At 42.8% G+C, this 23,352-nt stretch overlaps 1 long non-coding RNA gene across 5 annotated transcripts; it reads left to right on the plus strand.

The window, feature by feature from the left end:
• Positions 1-2,109: 2,109 nt before the first annotated feature.
• LOC119362371 lies at positions 2,110-7,178 on the plus strand. 5 transcript variants are annotated; one of them, XR_005173373.1, is made up of 7 exons: positions 2,110-2,590; positions 2,819-2,891; positions 3,084-3,170; positions 4,234-4,591; positions 4,665-4,760; positions 5,247-5,313; positions 7,111-7,178. It is a non-coding gene; the product is annotated as an uncharacterized LOC119362371 (long non-coding RNA). The 5 variants fall into 5 exon arrangements; XR_005173372.1 differs by having other exon boundaries at positions 4,234-4,760; positions 5,220-5,313; XR_005173369.1 differs by having other exon boundaries at positions 4,234-4,760.
• The last annotated feature ends 16,174 nt before the right edge of the window (positions 7,179-23,352 follow it).

Raw genomic sequence — 23,352 nt, forward strand, 5'->3', positions numbered from 1 at the left:
TAGCTGTCTCTAGAGCGTATCCCCAAAAAGATAGCGGTAAATCGGTAAGAGACATCATAGATCGCAACATATCCAATAAAGTGCGATTACGACGTTCGGACACACCGTTACGCTGAGGTGTTCCAAGCGGCGTGAGTTGTGAAACGATTCCACATTTCCTTAAGTGCGTCCCAAATTCATGACTTAAATATTCTCCTCCACGATCTGATCGTAAGAACTTTATCTTTCGGTCACGTTGATTCTCTACCTCATTCTGAAATTCCTTGAAGTTTTCAAAGGTCTCAGACTTGTGGTCATCAAGTAGACATACCCATATCTGCTCAAGTCGTCAGTGAGAGTGAGAACATAACGATATCCTCCGCGAGCCTCAACGCTCATTGGACCGCATACATCAGTATGTATGATTTCTAATAAGTTGGTTGCTCGCTCCATTGTTCCGGAGAACGGAGTCTTGGTCATTTTGCCCATGAGGCATGGTTCGCATGTGTCAAATGATTCATAATCGAGAGACTCTAAAAGTCCATCAGCATGGAGCTTCTTCATGCGCTTGACACCAATGTGACCAAGGCGGCAGTGCCACAAGTATGTGAGACTATCGTTATCAACTTTACATCTTTTGGTATTCACACTATGAATATGTGTAACATCACGTTCGAGATTCATTAAGAATAAACCATTGACCATGGGGGCATGACCATAAAACATATCTCTCATATAAATAGAACAATCATTATTCTTAGATTTAAATGAGTAGCCATCTCGTATTAAATGAGATCCAGATACAATGTTCATGCTGAAAGCTGGCACTAAATAATAATTATTGAGGTTTAAAACTAATCCCGTAGGTAAATGTAGAGGTAGCGTGCCGACGGCGATCACATCGACCTTGGAACCATTCCCGACGCGCATCGTCACCTCGTCCTTCGCCAGTCTCTGCTTATTCCGCAGCTCCTGCTTTGAGTTACAAATATGAGCAACCGCACCTGTATCAAATACCCAGGAGCTACTATGAGTACTGGTAAGGTACACATCAATTACATGTATATCACATATACCTTTGGTGTTGCCGGCCTTCTTGTCTGCTAAGTATTTTGGAATGTTAATAATAAGATATTATTGAGTGAATTTCTATGATTTTCATGGGAAATTAAAACCTTTTTTATTCTTGTTTCAAATATTTCCATCCAATTGCTTTTCTTTTGGACACCTATGAAATATTTTGAAACCACAAATAAAAATAGAGTGGGAATAAAATGACTTTCTCAAAACGTGGCGAATAAATATTTCTTTTGAAGTTATTTTGAATTTGGATTTCTATTTAAAGATGGATCATATTTGGAGTTATAGTGCCATTTAAATATTTCCAAAGTATTCAAATAAAATTTAATGAGAGGATATAATGTGACTTCTCTAAAAAAATTATTTGGGAATATTTAATATGTACAATTATCTTTTTTTAATTTGCAAAACTCAAAATTGATTTTTTGTGTGTGTAATTGAATTATGTCCATAAAGAATGTATTGTAGTTTGTGCACACAAATAACTTTAATAGAATCTGAAACTATATTTTTGTGGGCACCAAATTATAACTACGTGTATGTGAACATTTGTTTTGTCTATTTAAAATTTTGTCTGCGCAACAAGGGTATTTAAAAAGAAACCTACAACCATGGCCCAATTAGCCCACCTGGCCGAACAGCCCACGAGCTAAGGGCTGTCTTCCTCCTCGTGCCAGTACAGTACAGAGGGGCATTCATGGCCACGTACCACCCCCACCTCCTACCCACCCCCTCCCCTCCTCTCCCTCGCCCTGAAACTCCTCGGAACGGAACCCCCTCGCCTCCCTAGACCCCTCCCATCCCTCAGTGCGCCTAGGAGACTCCCATAGTGGTCATTACAAGGCAATGGAACAGCCACCATTAAGAACCACCATCTGCTCGAATTCTGACATCCCCCTCTCCTATAAATCTCTCCCTAATAATAAAGCATGGATTGACTTTCCGGATTCACCGTCGCGATGTATTTCAGAAAAAATCCTATGGTATTAAGTAATTAACCCGCAGTACAGTAAAAAAGTGGAAAAAAACGTTTCGTATTTCGCGAGAAAATACCCCAGCCTTGAATCAAGCGACCGCGCCTCCCTGCCTCCTCCGCCGTGCCGTCCTCCCGGCACCGTGGCCTGCCCCCTCTCTGCCGCGCCCTCCTCCCCCGCACCGTCCAAGTCCTTCGTGCGCGGTTCGCCCACGCCGAGGCCCAGGCCGCCGCGCTCCGTGCCCGCGCCGGCCGGCCGGCTCGAGCGCGCGCCGGAGGAGAGGAGGTCAGCTGGAGGGGAGCGACCAACGTCGTGGTGGTCTCGCCGGCGAGCGACGGGAGGAGGGCGGAGATGATGCGTAGGAGGGCGAGGCGGCTGTGTGCAGGAGGCTTCCCGACGGATTGGGGGAGACGGCGCGAGGCATCTTCGACGGCATGGGCCGGGGCGCCGTGCTTCCTCAGATTCGCGTTTTGAGTGTGTGTCCAGTTTGTCGCTTCCCTCGACGTCGAAGGCTCCATGATCAGTCGTGTTCTCTTCCTACTAAGCCATGATGAGATGTAAGTGCTCTATTTTCCTCTAGATTACTGCATATCATCTCTGCCTTCCACATGTTTGATGAAATGCCGAACCACATTGCTCACATAAAATTCGATGGAAAAAAGGAAGCAACATGGCTTATTAGGGGCCATTAGGCAAACTGAGAATTGCTTACGAGTCTGTTGCATATGATGCTAAATTTCTTCTTACTTTGAACATTCAGCATTGCAGTCACTTTTATTTTATAGATCACCGAGTTCGCCGGCGGAAGAAGAACATCTCTCGAGCCGTCCAATGTTTCCTGCGGCGGCTACACCAGAGGTATGTGTCCCCTTGAAAGCTAATCAGTCGATAGAAGCCATGTTTGTTTCAGTTTATTGCTTCTGAATTGGTGCCACTTCTGATTGCTTTTTAGTTGATTGTTTCTGAATTGGCCAGTAGATAGAAGCCCCTGAAACTGCTTGATTGTACAGTTATAGGTTTTCGTATACCTTGATGTGTTTGCTTCCTTAGGTTCAGTTCACAAGAGCAACCAAAAAGGTTCCAGATTCATCTCATGGTGAGGAGTGAGCATGTGAATTAATGTGTGCATGAAGCTAGGTATGTTGGTTGGTGCCCAGCTGAGGCAGTCTATTTCTATCTAATCTAACTGTCTAGGCATGCCTGCATGGCGAAGTATTGGGGCTATTTATCTATGTTACAGACCTATCCATGCACTATTGGAAAGTGGACACGCACAAAATCCTTTTCAACTTTACCTATAATCAGACCTGTCCATGTTTGTTTCAGTTTATTGCTTCTGAATTGGTGCCACTTCTGATTGCTTTTTAGTTGATTGTTTCTGAATTGGCCAGTAGATAGAAGCCCCTGAAACTGCTTGATTGTACAGTTATAGGTTTTCGTATACCTTGATGTGTTTGCTTCCTTAGGTTCAGTTCACAAGAGCAACCAAAAAGGTTCCAGATTCATCTCATGGTGAGGAGTGAGCATGTGAATTAATGTGTGCATGAAGCTAGGTATGTTGGTTGGTGCCCAGCTGAGGCAGTCTATTTCTATCTAATCTAACTGTCTAGGCATGCCTGCATGGCGAAGTATTGGGGCTATTTATCTATGTTACAGACCTATCCATGCACTATTGGAAAGTGGACACGCACAAAATCCTTTTCAACTTTACCTATAATCAGACCTATCCATGTTTGTTTCAGTTTATTGCTTCTGAATTGGTGCCACTTCTGATTGCTTTCTAGTTGATTGTTTCTGAATTGGCCAGTAGATAGAAGCCCCTGAAACTGCTTGATTGTACAGTTATAGGTTTTCGTATACCTTGATGTGTTTGCTTCCTTAGGTTCAGTTCACAAGAGCAACCAAAAAGGTTCCAGATTCATGTCATGGTGAGGAGTGAGCATGTGAATTAATGTGTGCATGAAGCTAGGTATGTTGGTTGGTGCCCAGCTGAGGCAGTCTATTTCTATCTAATCTAACTGTCTAGGCATGCCTGCATGGTGAAGTATTGGGGCTATTTATCTATGTTACAGACCTATCCATGCACTATTGGAAAGTGGACACGCACAAAATCCTTTTCAACTTTACCTGTTTTATCATTGTTATCAATTTTTGTTCTGGCCTATGGCTTTCTGAAATCTTATGGTCTTGTTTCTTGCAGACACAGTTCTTATCAAGTGGGTCTGAAGGAGTTGGGCAGTGGGTGGTTCCCATCACACTCTGCTGTTGTTCATACTTGGTTCAGCGAAAGTTCTTTTTCCGTGGAAAACTGGAGGATTTCAGTTTGTTAGTGCTCGTAGAATGTCAAAAGAAAGATGGCATAAGGAGGTTTAACCAAGATGTCCTTTTGTTGGTTTTCCTGTGTAATTAGCACTTACAAATATGGAGTACAGGTAGGAGAATGCTACGGTTCTGCCTGCATCTGATGGGTGACGTGGCTCAGCCCAGCGGCTCTACAGAACCATCAGATAACCTGGGACGATCATGCCTCTTTGCTAGAGAAGATTGTAGCTTATGAAGTTTGTGTCTGACTCGCCATTAGATCATTCAATATGCTATCTTGTGGTTTAATTGATGATTTCTTTTTCTTAGTTTTCAGGCTGTGTATACAATCAGAAATCTGATAGACTGGAGAGAAGGCTAGGTGTTTGCCACATTGTTTCGGCTACTTCCATCTGGCGATTCCAGGTTAGTTAGAACATCTTGTTTCTGCTTGTGAATTTTGCACAGTGGGACTATTACTCCTGATGCTACAACTGAAACTTAGAAAATGTAGATATTTAGCTTGCACAACCTGGGTACTATTTTTGTACACATGTTTGAAATTTTCTTAGGGACAAAATAAACACATTTTTTTGTTTGTTAAACAGAGTAAATCACAGCTTTCTAGATGATAGTTTTAGGTCTGTTAGTAACTTGGTCTGAGTGATGTTATTGTCTTCATTAAGACCAGTGGAGCCCCTGATTTTCATCGAAGTCGCTCTAAAAAAAATGGCCACATATATACAGGTTATTAAAGTTTGGCATGGTTTTCTTTTAATAAATGGGTGCGCTACTGTATTCTGTACCTTGTGTTCTGTTGTGATAACAGGATTTTTTGTTGGATAACCCTCCAATAGATGAATGTGGCGATCTGTGCTCTTGCAGATTACTAATACAGTGACAATCCTTCAGATTTAGGGGATACAATGTCGGATTACATTATGTGGATGTATTGAAGGCAAAAATTCTTGTGGTGGAGGTATCACGCGCTACCACTTTATCAGTACATAACCAACTTCCATTCTTTATAAATAGCAACAAGCAGTTTTCATCTCCAAGCATATTCAAAAGCGAAAACAATTCTTTGTATTGTTTATCAAAACTGTATGATGAGATAGTTCAGAGTGTTGGGCTAAAATTGGTGAACACAAGTTTATCAGAAACAATAAGAATTTGTCATCAAGGATCTAAGAGCTCTGGAAATATGTTGTTCTCCTCTTTTGATTCTCCTTTCAGTACATAAGATTGCAGACTCTAATTTATTAGTATAAGGATGAAATTAACTTTAAATACCATAATGCACCTCTGTTTGGTTGGATTCAAAGTGCAATAATGTACAGAACATTAACTATTACTCCCTCCTTGCGGAAATAAGTGAAGCTGTTTTAATTCAAAATCTAAAACAATGTCACTTATTTCCGGATGGAGGGGGTATATGATTTCTTTATCTGGTTGCTGCATCCCCTTTATCCATCAAAATCAGTGTTCTACAATGCTCATTTATGTTGGTTGGAAAGAGGATCACAACAGAGGCACAATAAATTGCCGGCATATTAACATCATATTGGCATAGTTGCAGTGTGAAAATCTCTCGAGCTAGATCTTAAGTAGGTTGTGCCTCTTTTGTTGCCCGGTGCAACGCACGGGCATTTGCACTAGTAGTACTCATAGGTGCATCTCGCAGTCCTCACCGCCTCTCGATAAAACCCCTCTCTTCCTCGCCCTCCTCTGAGAGCAATTGCTCGTCGGAGTTCGTAAACTCCAGCAGCCGCTCCACACCGCTACGGGACAAGGCCGAGCCGGGGACATTGCCCAACGGACTTCCCTCGTCGATATCTTCGCCATCCACCTTCTACTTGACGACCGGAAGCTTCTTACACAACTCCGGCGACCTTCTTCCCTAACTCCGGCGACCAATTCCGATGAGCTCTCTCTAAATCCCGCAATTCTTTTTTCTAGAAAACTATCCAAACTTCGGAAATTCATTTCTCCTAAACCGTATGTCCGATTTTAACAAATAAGATACCCCTGGATAGTTGCGAACCTCTAGTTTATTATAAAAATTAGAAATCTCACTTTTGCGCAAATTAAAATTTAGTTTTGATTTAAATATGAATTTGAGTAATTTTGCTATATCTTTTATTCTGTAAATCATATAAAAGTGTTTTATATATGGTAGTTGGACCTTGGGACCTAACCTTTCTGATGGAACTGATGGATTAGTTTTCCAACATAGTTTAGATGTTGTTTTATATTAACACCTTAATGTGACCTTCTTTGGTCATCATTTAAAAACTTCGTTGACATAAAAATTTAATCCTAGGATAAATCTCTTAGATTGATCCCTAGAAAACCTCTCTGGTTGTTTGAACCACGACAAAAATCTAGAGTTGCAAGATTAAGAATTTAATTCTTTTATCTTAAACTTATGCCATACCCATTTCCATTTAACACAAGTCAAAATATTTCGATCGAACCCATTATAGACTTTGTTGTCGTAGAACTCGGTCACACAACCCTTCAAACCAAATCCTCACTTAGTATCAATATTAACCAATCCTAGAATATGACTATGTCATATTTTCTTCCAATACCACAGCTCATCCTATATTAACCCTAACCATGCCCTAGAAATTATGATAGTGGCAATCGAATAATTTGTGTTGTTATTTGGATCTTCACTTGGATTTTCATTGTGTGTTGAATGCTTGCTTGAATCATTGTTATGTGAATGTGGATATGCTGAGTGTCTTACTTGAGTTATTTATTGCGTTAGATTGCGACGAGTGTGAAGGTGAATTCTACGAGGAGGTAGAACCCTCTGACTGCGAAACCGAAGGCAAGTTGCAAATTGATAATGCTTCGACCTATATTTCCATACTATGCATATCTCTTTAAATTTTAATGCTATGCATGTTTTATAAAGGTTTTACAAAGTATTATTTATAGCTAGAGCCATAGGTTCAAGACCGACCACCATGCTTGGCCACGCTTGCACAAAATGGGTGGGATGAAAACAAAACTTATTTTAAACCTTTAAACTTGCTCTCCTTTTGGAGCAACGTTTGTGAAACTATTTTGAAAAGAAAGATTATTTATATATTATTTTACATCTACTCCCTGGGCGGAATGGTATTGATGGGAGCGTCTACAAGTGATTGCGCCCATTGGGGTCTTGCAGTGAATGCGCTCGACTGGGGTCTTGCACATAGGTTTTTGGTGGGGACCGCTGTCCAGGGGACTGAGATCTTCCAAGTACAGTTTGATGTAGCTTCTAGTACAGCCACATGCTACTATGGGCTCTGGCTTAGCTTAGTACTAATGGGAAACCCTACCCCAGGACCGCCATCGGAGAGAGGCCTTCGTGCCGAAGTTGCGGGCGGCTTGGTGGTATAGGGGGCTGTTACGGAAAGGCTTCATCACAATCTCCTTCTAGTCGTACACCCAAGTGTGTCACGATAAACGGGGTTGGTTGTGTCATGTGGGGAACGTGTATGACCTCTGCAGAGGGTTAAACCTAATCGATTAGTCGTGCCCTTGGTTACGGGCAAATTTGAGCAACTGAAGACTTGGACTGAAGAAGAATCTCCCCTCTCTTTTCTAAAAGTTTGTTTTAAGGGAAGGGAAAGTTGAGGAATGAGCACAGTGAATGTGTTTCACTTCAACCATATTTATGTTTTACCAAAATTTGGAGAATGAGCACTGGTGCGTATATCCATGTGTCGCACTCCTACCTTTTATACTAAAAAAACTATTTCTGTTTCAAAAGTAGTTAACAAAAATTAGTATAGGAGAAAATTGGCTTTATGCAAAGGAAACCTCCACTAATACTATCCTGCATATATATTCTGTTAAACTTTCCTTTGCAACTTGCGAGTACATTCCACGTACTCACCTGCACGTGTCATGTGCAGATCTTGACAGATTAAAGGATGATAGGGTTATGGTCTACACTCAACGAGCCCAGTGGCGTTGATGGAGTCCTAACTTAGCAACTACATATTATTCCGCTGTATTATGTGCCAGCATTGAGCAATGTCAATGGTATGTATTTGTTTAATTCTGGATGTACCGTTGTAGTAAAATGATGTATGTTTTAATGATATTCATTCTTGTTACTGTGTGTGCTAGCTATGATCTAGGGATAGCATAGTAAACACAGAGACTTGGATTCTACGAAATCCGGGTCGTGACATCTTCTTCTAGCACTTGAGCATAATATTCCTTCCCATCATTCTCACGAAAAATATTAAAAAGATGAAGTGTATGAGACAAACTTAATTCCATTTTTTTATAATTTTCTTTTATAAACTAAACTAGTGATAAAACAAGAAACAAAAAGATTCGATTGCAAGATCTAAAGATATACCTTCAAGCACTCACCTCCCCGGCAACGGCGCCAGAAAAGAGTTTGATGTCTACTACACAACTTTCTTTTTATAGACGTTGTTGGGCCTCCAAGTACAGAGGTTTGTAGGACAGTAGCAAATTTCCCTCAAGTGGATGACCTAAGGTTTATCAATCCGTGGAAGGCGTAGGATGAAGATGGTCTCTCTCAAACAACCCTGCAACCAAATAACAAAGAGTCTCTTGTGTCCCCAACACACCCAATACAATGGTAAATTGTATAGGTGCATTAGTTCGGCGAAGAGATGGTGATACAAGTGCAATATGGATGGTAGATATAGGTATTTGTAATCTGAAAAATATAAACACAACAAGGTAACTAATGATAAAAGTGAGCACAAACGGTATTGCAATGCTAGGAAACAAGGCCTAGGGTTCATACTTTCACTAGTGCAAGTTCTCTCAACAATAATAACATAATTGGATCATATAACTATCCCTCAACATGCAACAAAGAGTCACTCCAAAGTCACTAATAGCGAAGAACAAGCGAAGAGATTATCGTAGGGTACAAAACCACCTCAAAGTTATCCTTTCTGCTCAATCTATTCAAGAGTCTGTAGTAAAATAACACGAAGCTATTCTTTCCATTCAATCTATCATAGAGTTCGTACTAGAATAACACCTTAAGACACAAATCAACCAAAACTCTAATGTCACCTAGATACTCCATTGTCACCTCAAGTATCCGTGGGCATGATTATACGATATGCATCACACAATCTCAGATTCATCTATCCAACCAACACAAAGAACTTTAAAGAGTGCCCCAAAGTTTCTACCGGAGAGTCAAGACGAAAACGTGTGCCAACCCCTATGCATAGATTCCCAAGGTCACGGAACCCGCAAGTTGATCACCAAAACATACATCAAGTAGATCACGTGGATATCCCATTGTCACCATAGATAAGCATGACAAGACATACATCAAGTGTTCTCAAATCCTTAAAGACTCAATCTGATAAGATAACTTCAAAGGGAAAACTCAATCCATTACAAGAGAGTAGAGGGGGAGAAACATCATAAGATCCAACTATAATAGCAAAGCTCGCGATACATCAAGATCGTATCACCTTAAGAACACGAGAGAGAGAGAGAGAGAGAGAGAGAGAGAGAGAGATCAAACACATAGCTACTTGTACATACCCTCAGCCTCGAAGGTGAACTACTCCCTCCTCGTCATGGAGAGCGTCGGGATGATGAAGATGGCCACCGGTGAGGGATTCCCCCTCCGGCAGGGTGCTGGAACAAGGTCCCAATTGGTTTTTGGTGGCTACAGAGGCTTGCGGCGGCGGAACTTCCGATCTATTGTGCTCCTAGATGTTTTAGGGTATATGGAGATATATAGGCGAAAGAAGTCGGTCAGGGGAGCCACGAGGGGCCCACGAGGGTGGGGGGCGCGCCCAGTGGAGGTGGGCGCGCCTCCTTGCCTCGTGGCCACCTCAAAGCTTCCCTTACATGCACTCCAAGTCCCCTGGATTGCTTCCGTTCCAAAAATAACTTTCTCGAAGGTTTCATTCCATTTGGACTCCGTTTGATATTCCTTTTCTTCGAAACACTGAAATAGACAAGAAAACAACAATATGAGTTGGGCCTCCGGTTAATAGGTTAGTCCCAGAAATAATATAAAAGTGCTTAGTAAAGCCCATAAATAACCAAAACAAATAATATAATAGCATGAATACTTCATAAATTATATATACGTTGGAGACGTCGTATTTCTTCTTCCAAAAATCATCTTTAGCCTGTGAAAGTAATCAAAGTTGAGTTAGTAGAACATTGGAGTGCTGAAGGAAAAAGTAAGTAATTTAAAGACTCACATCTGGTGGCGGGTTAAGTGTACATATAGGGTTTAGACCCACTTTGCTGCAGTCTGCCGGATCTTCATTCAGAAGGGACTTTGTCATTTCATTGATGGCGTCATCAGTTAGACGCACGGAGCTGTGGCGCAGTGGATCCTTTTTACCACCCATGTAAGTACACATTAAGCCGGTTCGGCGAATCAAGGGTATGATCTGCCATGCAACCCAACATCAAACCAAGTCAATGCTAGTTAAACCGTTTCCCAGCAGAGCCTTGACCTTTGCAATGGTGGGGGCCAGCTTTTTACGTTCAGCGGTGGCAAGCTTATCGGGAAGGTGATGTTTTGAGTCAAGACGTTGGGCACGATAGCCTGGCAGTGGGTTCTCGTCAGCCGGAGAGGTGTCTTTGCAATGAAACCATGTCTGGTTCCAATCTTTGGGATGACTCGGCAAGCGAGCATAGGGGAAGATAGCTTCTCTTCTTCATTGAATTGAGATCCTGCCAAGTTCCAAGCTGGGTCTGTTCGAAAACTCGTTTTGGTGGTTCAAATAAAAGTATTCCCTAAAAAGTTCAACACCGGGCTCCTCTTGAAGGTACACCTCGCAGAAAACTTGAAAGTTGCAGATGTTTGACACAGAATTGGGTCTGATGTCTTGAGAGTGAAGCTCAAAAAAGTGCATAACATCTCGGAAAAATTTAGAACCAGGCGGTGAGAAGCCCCGATTCATATGGTTAGTAAAAACAATGACCTCATCATCCTTTGGCTGAGGTTTTTCTTCTTCTGTATCGGGGGCGCGATAATGCATGACAGTTTTCTCTGGTAAATAGCCGGTTTTCTCAAAGTCCTTAAGCGTGTCCTCAGTGACAATGGAGGGAACCCAATTACATGAAGTGGCTGTCTTCGGAGGCATTGTGAAGAAAGAAGCCTAAACGAAAGAGCAATTTTGCCGGTTTAAGTTGATTCATTAAGCCGGAGGTAAACCCTACAGTGTATATTCAGAATGGCGGCTTAAAAGGGGCCTAACATATGACTGGCTATGACTAGTGATGTAAGCCGCCATGACAATACACAGTGGGATCTATCAAGAAGGATGACTAGTGATGTAAGCCGCCATGACAACAAGGAAAAATTTCGCGAAGTTATGGACAAACAGATTTAACAGATTGAAGCTATAATTTTGGATCTGTGGCAGTTCAGAAAATGCAGTAAATTCTAAACCTAAAGCGGCAGAAGAAGAGTTCGTGTGCTCTGATGAGATCTTCTATGAAGGAAAAAGTGTGCTGATATTAAAAGCAAAGGCTAAACTGCTACCGCATGAGTTTTATACTATATTCAAATCAGAACTACTGGGGTTGAAGAAGAAAAAAATACAGTGAAGAACGACCAAGAACTCGAAGAACTGGAGAAACCCTAATGGAGATCTACGGTGGAGAGGATAAGGTGCTTACTGGATCCTAGGAGCAGTGAAGAGGCGTTGCAGTTTCTTTGGTCCCGTTCAGGTTGATGCAGCGGCCAAGGACGAGGAAGACGGTGAGCTTCGCGGCGGCGGCATCGTTCAGGCGTACAGATGTGTCGTGGAGAAAGGTAGGAGACGAGAAGGAGAAAGTGGGAGAATGAATACTACAAGAAATATGCTATCTTGTGACCTCCACTATTAGTCACTGAAAGGTCATAGTTTTTCATTTGCGACCTTTTTGTGACCAAAAACAGAAGGTCAAAAGCTGAGGGTCATAAACTGATAATAGCGACCTTCTCTGTGAGAAGGTCGTGGATGTTTACGACCAAAATATTCCTACTGTGGCGTTTTGGTCACTAGCAGCCTCCCCAGTCCACGTAGGCATCTAGCGTGGCAAGCTGATGTGGCACAAGATTCAGCCCGGTCCAATTCGGTTTTCTACATGGGCCTAGCCCAACAATTCGGCCTTTTTACTGCATATTTTCTCTATTAATTTTCTCTATCTACATGGGCCTGGCCCAAAATTTTGGCCTTTTTATATTTTGGGCCATGGCCTTTTTAGTTTTTCAGTATATATTTTTCAATCTGGTCCCACAAGTCAGATGGGTCCCACTTGTCATAATCTCCTATATTGGTCCCACATGTCAAAAATGTGAGCATTGTTTAGATTATTTTCACAAATGGGCCCACTAATCAGGTTTCCATTTCACACGTCTTCAAATCACACAAATAATCAATATTTTAAACAGAACAGAAAAAATGTAGAATTTCTTAGGCATGGAGCTCATGTACATAGTCTATTACAATCTATGCATAGTCTATTACAACCCAAATGTGCCTACTATTACAATACTATAATATTTACAGTTTATTACAGTCAAACAGAACAAATCTTTGCTGCTAGGGCTACACGCCGCTTCGAACTTGAAATTTCCTAGGCCTAGAGCTCCTGTAAAAGGGTGAACACAAAGGCATTAGAGTACCATCTTCATTCCTGGAGTAGATATTCAAACCTCCAGGTTTAATGTATAGACAATCTAGAAAATATATATTTAACAAAATTTCACAGAAATGCAGATTTATGGATCGAATGTATGATAAAGCAACAGATTCAAACAACTTCAAATTAATGACTAGATGTTTTAGAGACCAATTATAGCAGAACACTAGATGTTTCCAATGCATATTCGCAGAACCTTGGCATACTCACAAAATCTTAAATCAATCCTAAATCAATGTTGCCTACAAGAAACACTCATCAATCTCATGTTTTGAAAAGCAACGTGGGTGAAACCAAGTCAAAATAAGGAGCATAACAAATTCATGTCAAAAAAATTAGCTTGTGATCCATAACACATTATTTATTCTTTACAAAGTAGAATTTCCGTAGATATCATTACCACACACCAAATAGAAAGTAACATGTACAGAATGTGACAACATTTAGTTCACTTTATTGTACATGTTGGGTCCAGTTTACTCGGTTGGACAAGATGCATTTGTTAACTATGAAGAGAATGACACTATTATGCGAGATAATTGTTGTGTCGCTAACAATCACCATGTAAGAATGTTTTGCTGTAGTAATACATGAACATCAAGTGAGAGTGGTGTTTTGTTCTTACCACAGCGGAACAATTGAGACAATGGCCGATTCGCCTTGCTTCTCCACAAGACTCGACCAGCAGCACGCATCCTTGAAGGAACCAGTGGCGCTGTTTGCTCCCTTGGCCCAGCTCCTTGCTGCGGAGGACGAACAGGACTTGGATGCGGAGCCCGCTGCACACGGCATATTGTGTCACTACTTGCAGCAACAGAAGGAACTCACATATCATAGAACTTGCAGCAACAGAAGAACATGCATTCAAATAGAGATCATGAGCATGTTCACTGTGATATTGAACTCCTGTTACAATCTTATGAGCATGCATTCAAATAGAGATCATGCAATCAAATGGAGTAGTTACAGTCTTAACTAAGAAGATCATGAGCATGTGCATGAGTAAAATGAGCATCAGCATGTGTTAACAGTCTTACAATTAATGCTTTGTAACTACAGATAACTGAAAAATGAGTACAATAGATGTACAGAATTTGTAGGCTCCATTTGTAACGACAGTACTCCTTTCATTTGTTTGAAATTTTCAGTAGATGTCACAGTAGCATGATAAAAATTTCAGTTGAAACTATAGATGCAGTTCACTAAATTACTCAAGCCTTGCTAAACAGCAAGTCTTACAGTAAACAACATGACTTAATTACTTACTCTACTACTAACAGCAAGCCTATCTTTAATTACTTACTCTACACTCATTACGGATCAAGAAGAGATTCTGGAAATTTTAATTGAATTCAATTAAATTTGTGCTACTGCTGCTGTTATAAAACTACTGAAACTACTCATGCAACAATTAGCATGAGATACAAGCAGCACTAAGCACCAAGATTACTACACCAAGTCAAATTTAAGCTACTGAAAAATGGTGGAAGATTCATGACAAGAATAACAGTAGCAGAAGCTTCATGTGCTAAAATACTGAAGCTTCATATGCAAAATTACAAAATTTAAGCTATCATCCTGCTGCAGAAATAGCCACCGTCCAGGCCCCCGTCATCCCCAAGCTGCGGCCAAGCTCCAGCCCCTCCAGTGGTGACCACAAGGGCCTCCTGTACAACATCATGAGAACAGTCAAGGACTGCAACATCCAGGTAACAACAAAGTTCAGCACAATAAAATAGATATTATGGTCACTTGACTACAATGATTCTTCCTACTACTGTCATTCTTAGAAGTGAAAGCTTCTGCTAGCCATTGAAGAAAAGGGGGTCCTGGTTGGTCAATTATTGTCAGTCAGGCTGAGCATTGTGCAGCAAAAAAAGCAAGCAGGAGCTAATGGCCTATGAACTACTAAGGTGTCTAGCTAATTATTTTTGGGCCAATTTATGATATTGCTCCACTTGGATTTTATAGAGGAACAGAGTAGGTCAGCTTGAAGAATTCTCCTCGGTCTATATACTACTCCATCGTGCAGCGACGACCCAACGAGTAAAGATACAGATCGATTAGTACTAGAATTGCTAGTAGTCTGTTCTGACCCATCTCAGTGAAGATGCTGGCGGATTAGTCGTCGAGTGAGGAAGGAGTTTTTGTTTTCTTACCGAACTGTTGTTGGTCGCCAGCGATGACGCGTTGGCGGACGTCATCACCATCGCCATGAACCCCGGCGCCGCGGCTGCTCTGGCCGGCGACGGCGAGGCCCAGGAACAGGAAGAAGCCTCCCAGATGGCTGCAACAACAACATGAACAACAACGAGAGTCAGATCGCAAGCAGGGGAACATGAACTAGAAACCAGAACTAGAGAAGAAGCACATGACCTTGGAAGATGGACCACCAGGCGGATCTGGAAGCCGACGCCATGGAGGAGATGAGCTCCAGGTCCAGCCACCTCTGGCCTCGCCGTCGTCGCATGTGGTAGATCCCAACGAAGTTAAAGTGGCAGCCGAAACTGTAGCCATGGGTGAGGTTGCGGGCTTGCACTAGAGGGTGCGAGAGACGGATCTGACGGGAGGGGGGAAGAGCTGCATGAGGGGATCCCGGGGTGTACTGCGCGCCGGCGAGAGCCGCCTCAACTCGCCGGAATCGAGTGGAGCAGAGGAGTCGCGGGAGGGAGGGAGAGAGGGCTCGCGGGGGAGAAGGGCGTGGGGGAGGCCATGGACGGCGGGGAGGTGGAGGTGGTGATCTAGAAAGGAGGAGGTGGCGGCTACGATCTGGAAGGGAGGAGGTGGTGTGCGGGGGAGAGAGGGGCTAGGGTTTGCTGCACGGGGGAGAGGGGAGAGGATCTGAGGGGGGAGGGAGAGAAAGTAAGAAAGAATGGAGGCGGGAGGGTGGGTGGAAAATGTCCATGAGGACAGACCTAGGGTTTCGGCTCGGGTGGGTTTGGGCCATTGGATTTGGAAGCATCCGACGGTGGTTGATGCGTGATCCGCGTGATATGCTTATAGACCAATCAGAATGCAACAAACTTTATGACCTTTTAAATAGGTCACGAAAAAATCATTTTCCATTTTTTAGTGCTCAAAATGAGTTCTTTTTTGTAAAAGACCTACCAAATATTTGTTCAAATGATACTCTTTATATTCTTTATATTTGTTAAAAATGAGTTCTTTATACTCTGCAAAAGTTTACATCTTGGAATAGTAAACAGTATCGACAAAGGGATTTTTTATACTCTGCAAAATCATTTTCCATTTTTCGAGTGCCCCAAATGAGGTTTTTTTGTGAAGGACCTACCAAATAATTGTTGCAAAATTGGACCGAATCATTTTTATAAAATACTAGGCCATGTTTAATGCACAATTGACAAAATGATTGGGTGTCAAAAGTTTTGATCCACCTCTGGTGAAAAAGACAAATTCCCGTCGATTCAGCTGGAAACGGGTCAAATTTGAACTGCAACTGCCTCATAGTTTGCTATTTATTTTTTTCAAAAATCATTTCTAGGTAAATAAGTATCTATTTTATCATAGAAACACCAAAAGTTTTCCAAGATTCAACAACTAGCTAGGAACGGTCAAGCCCGCCGTTTTGACCGCATTTTGAAACGGGCATAAAAAATTCAAATAAAATCAAAAAATTGGAAAACCTTCGCATTGTGTCATTATATGTGACCAAGTTTCCAGGAAAAATAATAAAGTTGTAATACGGTAATTATTTAAAAAAAGTGTTCTCAGAAATGAGTTATCATGCGTAAAGATTCATGGCTTTCAAGCCAAATGCTCAATCTTATGGCCACATTCATGGCATAGTTTGTTCAAATGATCTCATATTGTGCACAAGGGTGCATCTTGGAATTCCAAACAATGCTGCCTAAGGAAGTTTTCATTTTCTTTGCACGGAAATTTCATTTTTCATTTTCCGAGTGCCCAAAAGGAGTTTTTTTGTGAAGGAACTACCAAAAAATTGTTGCAAAAATGGACCAAATAATTTTTATAAAATACTAGGCCATATATAATGCACAATTGATAAAATGGTTGGGTGAAAAAAGTTTTGATCCACCTCTGGTGAAAAAGACAAATTCTCGTCGATTTAGTTGGAAGCGGGTCAAATTTGAACTGCAGGTGCCTCATAGTTTGCTCTTTATTTTTTTTCCAAAAATCATTCTAGGTAAATAAGTATCTATTTTATCATAGAAACACCAAAAGTTTTCCAAGATTCAACAACTAGCTAGGAACGGTCAAGCCCGCCGTTTTGACCGCATTTTGAAACGGGCATAAAAAATTCAAAAAAAATCAAAAAATTGGAAAACCTTCGCATTGTGTCATTATATGTGACCAAGTTTCCAGGAAAAATAATAAACTTATAATACGGTAATTATTTAAAAAAATGTTCTCAGAAATGAGCTATCATGCGTGAAGATTCATGGCTTTCAAGCCAAATGATCAATCTTATGGCCACATTCATGGCATAGTTTGTTCAAATGATCTCATATTGTGCACAAGGGTGCATCTTGGAATTCCAAACAATGTTGCCTAAGGAAGTTTTCATTTTCTTTGCACGGAAAATTCATTTTCCATTTTCCGAGTGCCCAAGAGGAGGTTTTTTGTGAAGGAACTACCAAATAATTATTGCAAAAATGGACCAAATCAATTTTATAAAATACTAGGCCATATATAATGCACAATTGACAAAATGGTTGGGTGTCAGAAGTTTTGATCCACCTCTGGTGAAAAAGACAAATTCCCGCTGATTCAGTTGGAAGCGGGTCAAATTTCAACTGCAGGTGCCTCATAGTTTGCTATTTATATTTTCCAAAAATCATTTCTAGGTAAATAAGTATCTATTTAATCAGAAATACATGGTTTGATGGCGAGACATCGAGGTTTGGATGGTGGCTGAGGGCCCCAACTCTAGAGCGCATAAGCTCGCATGCCCGCCGCGTGGTCACCGCGTGACCGTGGTGTTGCCATGCATTCTGGGAGGCCTAGACATGTCTAGTGGGTTGTAAACTCCCCAGGTAGATGCTAGGAAGAAAATTATAACATAAGATTCTCACGAGGAGACCGATCGATGCTCAAACATGAATAAGCAGCCACGTGTTTGATTTGCGGTACGGGAAATGCACATGGCTAATGGGCATGAGTTCTGGCTGAGGATGATCAGTTACTAAGAAGACCGTCTTCACAAATTTTTAGGGAAATCAAGAATATATAAATAACACTTCCTTCACAAAGTGCTGCTCTGAACAGAATAGGAAAATGAATATTGTTGAGTTATTTTTGAACTAGGCAAGGAAGGTTTTTGACATATTTGATGAAGATATGATCCAAACAATTTATGAGATTTTTTGGGAATTTTTGGAATGACAGAAATATAGGTTGCTTCACAACCTAGGGCAAAAACTGCCACATGGACATGACACATAGGCAAAACTGATGAGGTGGCGCCTAGTCATCACAACCAACCACAATCTACAAGGCTATGACCATCTATTTTGGTCGTTAACAACTAGAAATAAGGCAGCGGCCAGCCCTGTTTGCTTTGTGACCATTTGGTGTAAGGAAATTACGACCTTTCTGACCAAAATGGTCGCAATGGTTTAGGGTTTGGAGCCTCCCGAACAGCTTTTGACCAATTGGTCTCAAATGGTCATAGATCTATGACCTCCAGGGTCACTGACAAAAGGTCACTAGTCGACATATTTCTTGTAGTGGAAAGAAGGGTTGTGTGACCCTATTTATAAGGAGAAGGGTGAACAGGTAGGCGCGAAAAACGAGGAGGCTAAAGAATGGTTATCCAGCGGTTCAAATGCCTCGATTTTCGGAATGGTCAATGAAGATAAGGAGTTGTTAAGATATGTTGGATATTGTGTCAAATTAAATGACAGATGACATCGTGGCGGGTTACCACAATCGTAGAGATGACGTCATGGCGGGTTACGAGATCTCGCACAAATAAAGAAGGAAGGATTTTTTCTATGTGTTGAAGATTAACGTGAATAAGTTCAAATCAATCTGGGGCCTAATGTTGGGGATATGACTATTAGGTATGACCCGCCCAGGAGGGGCCATGTTATAGCTATGGTGGTTCATCAATATGAAGCCCATGAGGATATTGAAGATGGCGGTTCACGAAGCAAGGGCCCAAGGCCCAAGGGCGACTTAAGGCCCATAAGGGTAAACCGCCATATGTGTATGACTTATATTGTAAGGCAAGTATAGTTAGTCACTGAGCCGGACACATTGTCTATGAGCTGGCCGGGACTTCGTGAGCCGCTGGGTGTCAATCTGTGTATATAAAGGGACGACCCGGCGGCGGTTCAGGGCAAGAAACAAGAGATCGAAAGCTAGGTCAAGCGTATTCGCTCCCTGGTAATTGAGACATAAGCAATACCACCTCAAACTGGATTAAGCCTTTACCTTCACCGCAAGGGGCCGAACCAGTATAAATTCATGTGTCCTTTGTCCTGTTTAATCCCTTTAAGCTAACCTAGTTGCGATGGCTCCACAACTAAGTCCTCACAGTAGGACATCTGCCGTGACTATTCCATGACACTAACCCTAACCCTCTTCATTCCGTCGAAAATCGATTTTACGTATATGTGCTTATGACCTCCGCCTCTATGCGGGACTACGTGACCCATTTTAAAAAAATGCCCTATAACTAAATATAAAAAATATCCCACATGGTTCAAGTGTCTTCTCTGAAGGATAATGGGGCCCAATTGTTGGATTATATGGAACAATATATCCGTCTTTTAGCTGATGTGTATTCATTTATCCAAGAAACTTCATAAACACAACAATCAGATATTACCTCAAAACGTCTCAAAAGTACAATTTTTTTTGGCAAACCTCAAAAGTACTGCTGATCAACCAACCAAAAAGGGCTACTCTTTAATATGATGAGGGAAGCCTCTTGGCAGGCTTGTCATAAACTCAACTGGATTAGTGAACCACTATCTGAGAAACTTGCGACAGTGACTTGATTAGTGAACGAACCTATTTTTTTGAAAAGGTAGTGAACTAACCTATGTCATTTTAAACACTGGCAACCTGGAGAGTAATTAAACAACTATTATAATTGCATGTTCATAAGCTGTTCATGCCTTACCATATGCTCAATTCTTCCTAATGCGGCTCTACTTATTTGAGAAAACAAATTGCAGTACAATACTGGAACAGTAACAAACATGAAGCCAGTGTTTAAAATACATAGGTTCGTTCACTACCTTTTCGTAAAAATAGGCTCGTTCACTAATCAAGTCACATCGCAAGTTTCTCAGATAGTGGTTCTGCTGGTATCATGGCTTTACCTGAAGATTCCCATATTAGATCAAATACAGAAGGAAATGACATGGCAATCTGTTCCAGTTCAAACTTTCTGAAGCAACAATGATGCCAAATGCAGAAGAAACTGTTGATCGCACTATTCCCAGTATTTATTTTACTAAAACTGTATCTAAGGAGAAAGGTGATTGTGTAATGAGATAAATCTCAAGAATCACCTCCATATCATATCAGTCAGAACAAATATGTAATTCTGAATTTGACATACAAGTGTTTGCCTTTTACAAGCTGGTGTGGTCGAAGTAAAACCAAAATAGATAAATCTCAAGCAATAAAGGACGCGGATAACTGCCACACGTGTGGCATGCTAGCCATCCGCCCACACACCATGTGTGGCGCGAGCAGGAGATAGCCCACACAGGTTGTGTGTGGGCGAACATTAGAATTGCCCACACGTGTGGGCGCAGCTACTTCGTGCCACATGTCCAACAAAGTACTACTCATTTCCACCCCGCGTGTGTGGCACGAAGCAAAAATGCCCACACATCCTGGCGCAGCTACGTTAGGTACTCCCGCGGGATGACGATTTAGTTGCCATCCGGAATGGCAGATGCAGTTATCCGGGGATGGCAAATGTAGTTGTAAAAGTATGGCAACCCTATCTGTTTTGGTTAACTATAGTTGCCATATCTAATTTATGATAGTTGCCTCATGTAATCATACCATAGTTGCCATGTGTGATTAACTACTTGCCACATATGGTCAAACAGTAGTTGTCATGTATGTTTACCTAGTTGTCACGTATGGTCCAACCATAGTTACCATGTATGGTTAATCACAGATGTCACGTGTGTTTATCTGATTGCCACGTACGTGCAACTACAGTTGCCGTCTTGCAACGAATCATAGTTGCCATGTGTGTTTACCTAGTTGCCACGTACGCGTACTGCATTTACCACCCAACAACGTACGTGCGTCGTGTGGGCGAAATCAGTTCGCCCACACGCGCGTGGACTAGGTGTTGGCTATGTGGGCAGAAACTAGTTCGCCCACACAACGCAGCTACCAAACCGCTGCGGGTGTATGGGCGAACTCTTCAACGCCCACACACCAGTCCCGTCCTACGTGGCACGCGAAATCTGCCTCAACGTGTCAAGATTCGTGCAAACTCGACTGGGCGGTCATCCACGCGTGTGGGCGAGTTGCAAAACTGCTACACGTGTGGGCGTTAGTCTTTCCGATAATAAATTATACAAGATGGATGACCGGATTTCATGCGACATAAATATAAATCATGGAAAAGCTAGCAATTTATTTATGGCTTGTCTAAGGAAAAAATATGTTCAATGGAAAATAAACTGATATCAAAGAGTAACAAACACCATCCATCGAATAAACTATGACGCAATGGGAAATAAACAATGCAAGCTATGAATTTGCGTAGCACCTGGAAGGTTAGATCTTATCATCTCCTGGGGGCAGAACAGCGCCGAATTGGAACGAAAGCACTCTAATAACATGTATATCTATCACACGTTGTGTTGAAAATGGTTATGATGCTGCACATGCCTAGCCATGCTAAATTCTTCCTAATGGAGCTATACTAACTTACCAAAAGAAAAAAATTGCTGCACAAAGAGAAGCAACATTGGAACAGTAACAAACAGTAAGTCGATGGTCAGAAATCACATGGAGCTAAACCATGAGACATACAAACAAATTATGCAAGACCGATGAAAAGATTTTCAGGTAACATACAGACGCGTCATGGAAAACCCAGCAAGTTATTTATGCTTTGTCATGGGAGAAAATAAGCTCTCTCTCCCTCGCGTCGCCCTCTCGGGCGACTCGAGGGCCGAAAACCTAGCCCGCCGCCGCCGTCTCCTCGCCCTCCAACCCTCTCCTCGCCGCCGCCTGAGGCAGCCGCCGGCTTCGCCCGGGGCGCTGCTGATGAAGGTGGCGGCGGGGCCTCTCCTGCTGCCCTGCATCTCTCGCGGGGGGCCTCGGAACCCGGGGCGGCGGCCCCGGCGGGATTGGCGCCATCGGATCCTCGGCGCATGGTGGCGCAGGTACGGGCCGGTGCCCCTCGGCCGTGTGGACGGCGAGGTACCCGGTGGATGCGAGCAAGGGCTGGCGGCGGCGGCTTCGGCTCCGCGGCTTCAGATCTGGCCGCCTACCACCCTCTACAGCGGATTCGCAAGTCCTCCCCCCAGATCTGGCCGGCTCCGTCTTGGACGCCGGTTCTTCGCCGGGTGGGAGTGGGGACCGGAAGATTGCCAGGAGAAATCCCTAGCCGTCCTGCTGGCTGTGACGGCAGCGACGCCCGCGGGCGCCGCGCACCTTCTTGGAGGCGCTGGTCAGGTATACCTTCCCCACCCCCTCCCCCTTGTGCTCCCGGGTGAAAATCCCAACGCTGTTGGGCGGCGGCGACGCCCTTGGCGCCGTATCCTTCTTGAAGGCGCTGCTATGGGAGCAAGGTGGAAATTTGGTCTTCGCTGTGCTGTGTGTGGTGGGTGTCGACGGCAGCAATAAACTCCAGCGGTGGTAGTGTCCCCCTGGTTCAGGCCATGTCCCTGGCTGCTGCTTCGTAGTTCATCCTGGCAGCTCTCCTCTTGAACTGCCTGAGTCTTTGGTTTTCGGTGATGCTCTGCTCTAGGTGAGAAGTCGATGACAGGTCGCGTCTGCCTAGTCCCAACAATGTGGATGCCATCGGTGCCACTCATCCAGGTTCTAGGGTGAACGTGTTCATTGTCGACGGTTCGGCGCCTTTCGAGCCAGGTGAGGAGGCAGGGGCCTCTTTCGACGATGGATCTGGATGGTGGTGTTTCCCGGCTGGTCCCAGGTGTTGTGGCTATGGCTGCCTCTCTCGGTCATCTGCTCTTCCTCTCCTTCGTCGGCCTCCCCCTTCTCCTAGGCTTCGCGCGTGCAAGAGGCCTTGTCATCTTCAAGCTTGGTGCTTCATGTAGATTTTTTTCAGTTTGTTGTATGTCTGGCATGTGAGCTGCTCCCGGCACCATTGTATCTTGTCGTGTTTTCTTTTTCTGGTTTGTGTCGAGGTTGTTCT

This window comes from Triticum dicoccoides, chromosome 2B, assembly GCF_002162155.2.
Source record: "Triticum dicoccoides isolate Atlit2015 ecotype Zavitan chromosome 2B, WEW_v2.0, whole genome shotgun sequence".
In the NCBI taxonomy this organism is placed as follows: domain Eukaryota; kingdom Viridiplantae; phylum Streptophyta; class Magnoliopsida; order Poales; family Poaceae; genus Triticum; species Triticum dicoccoides.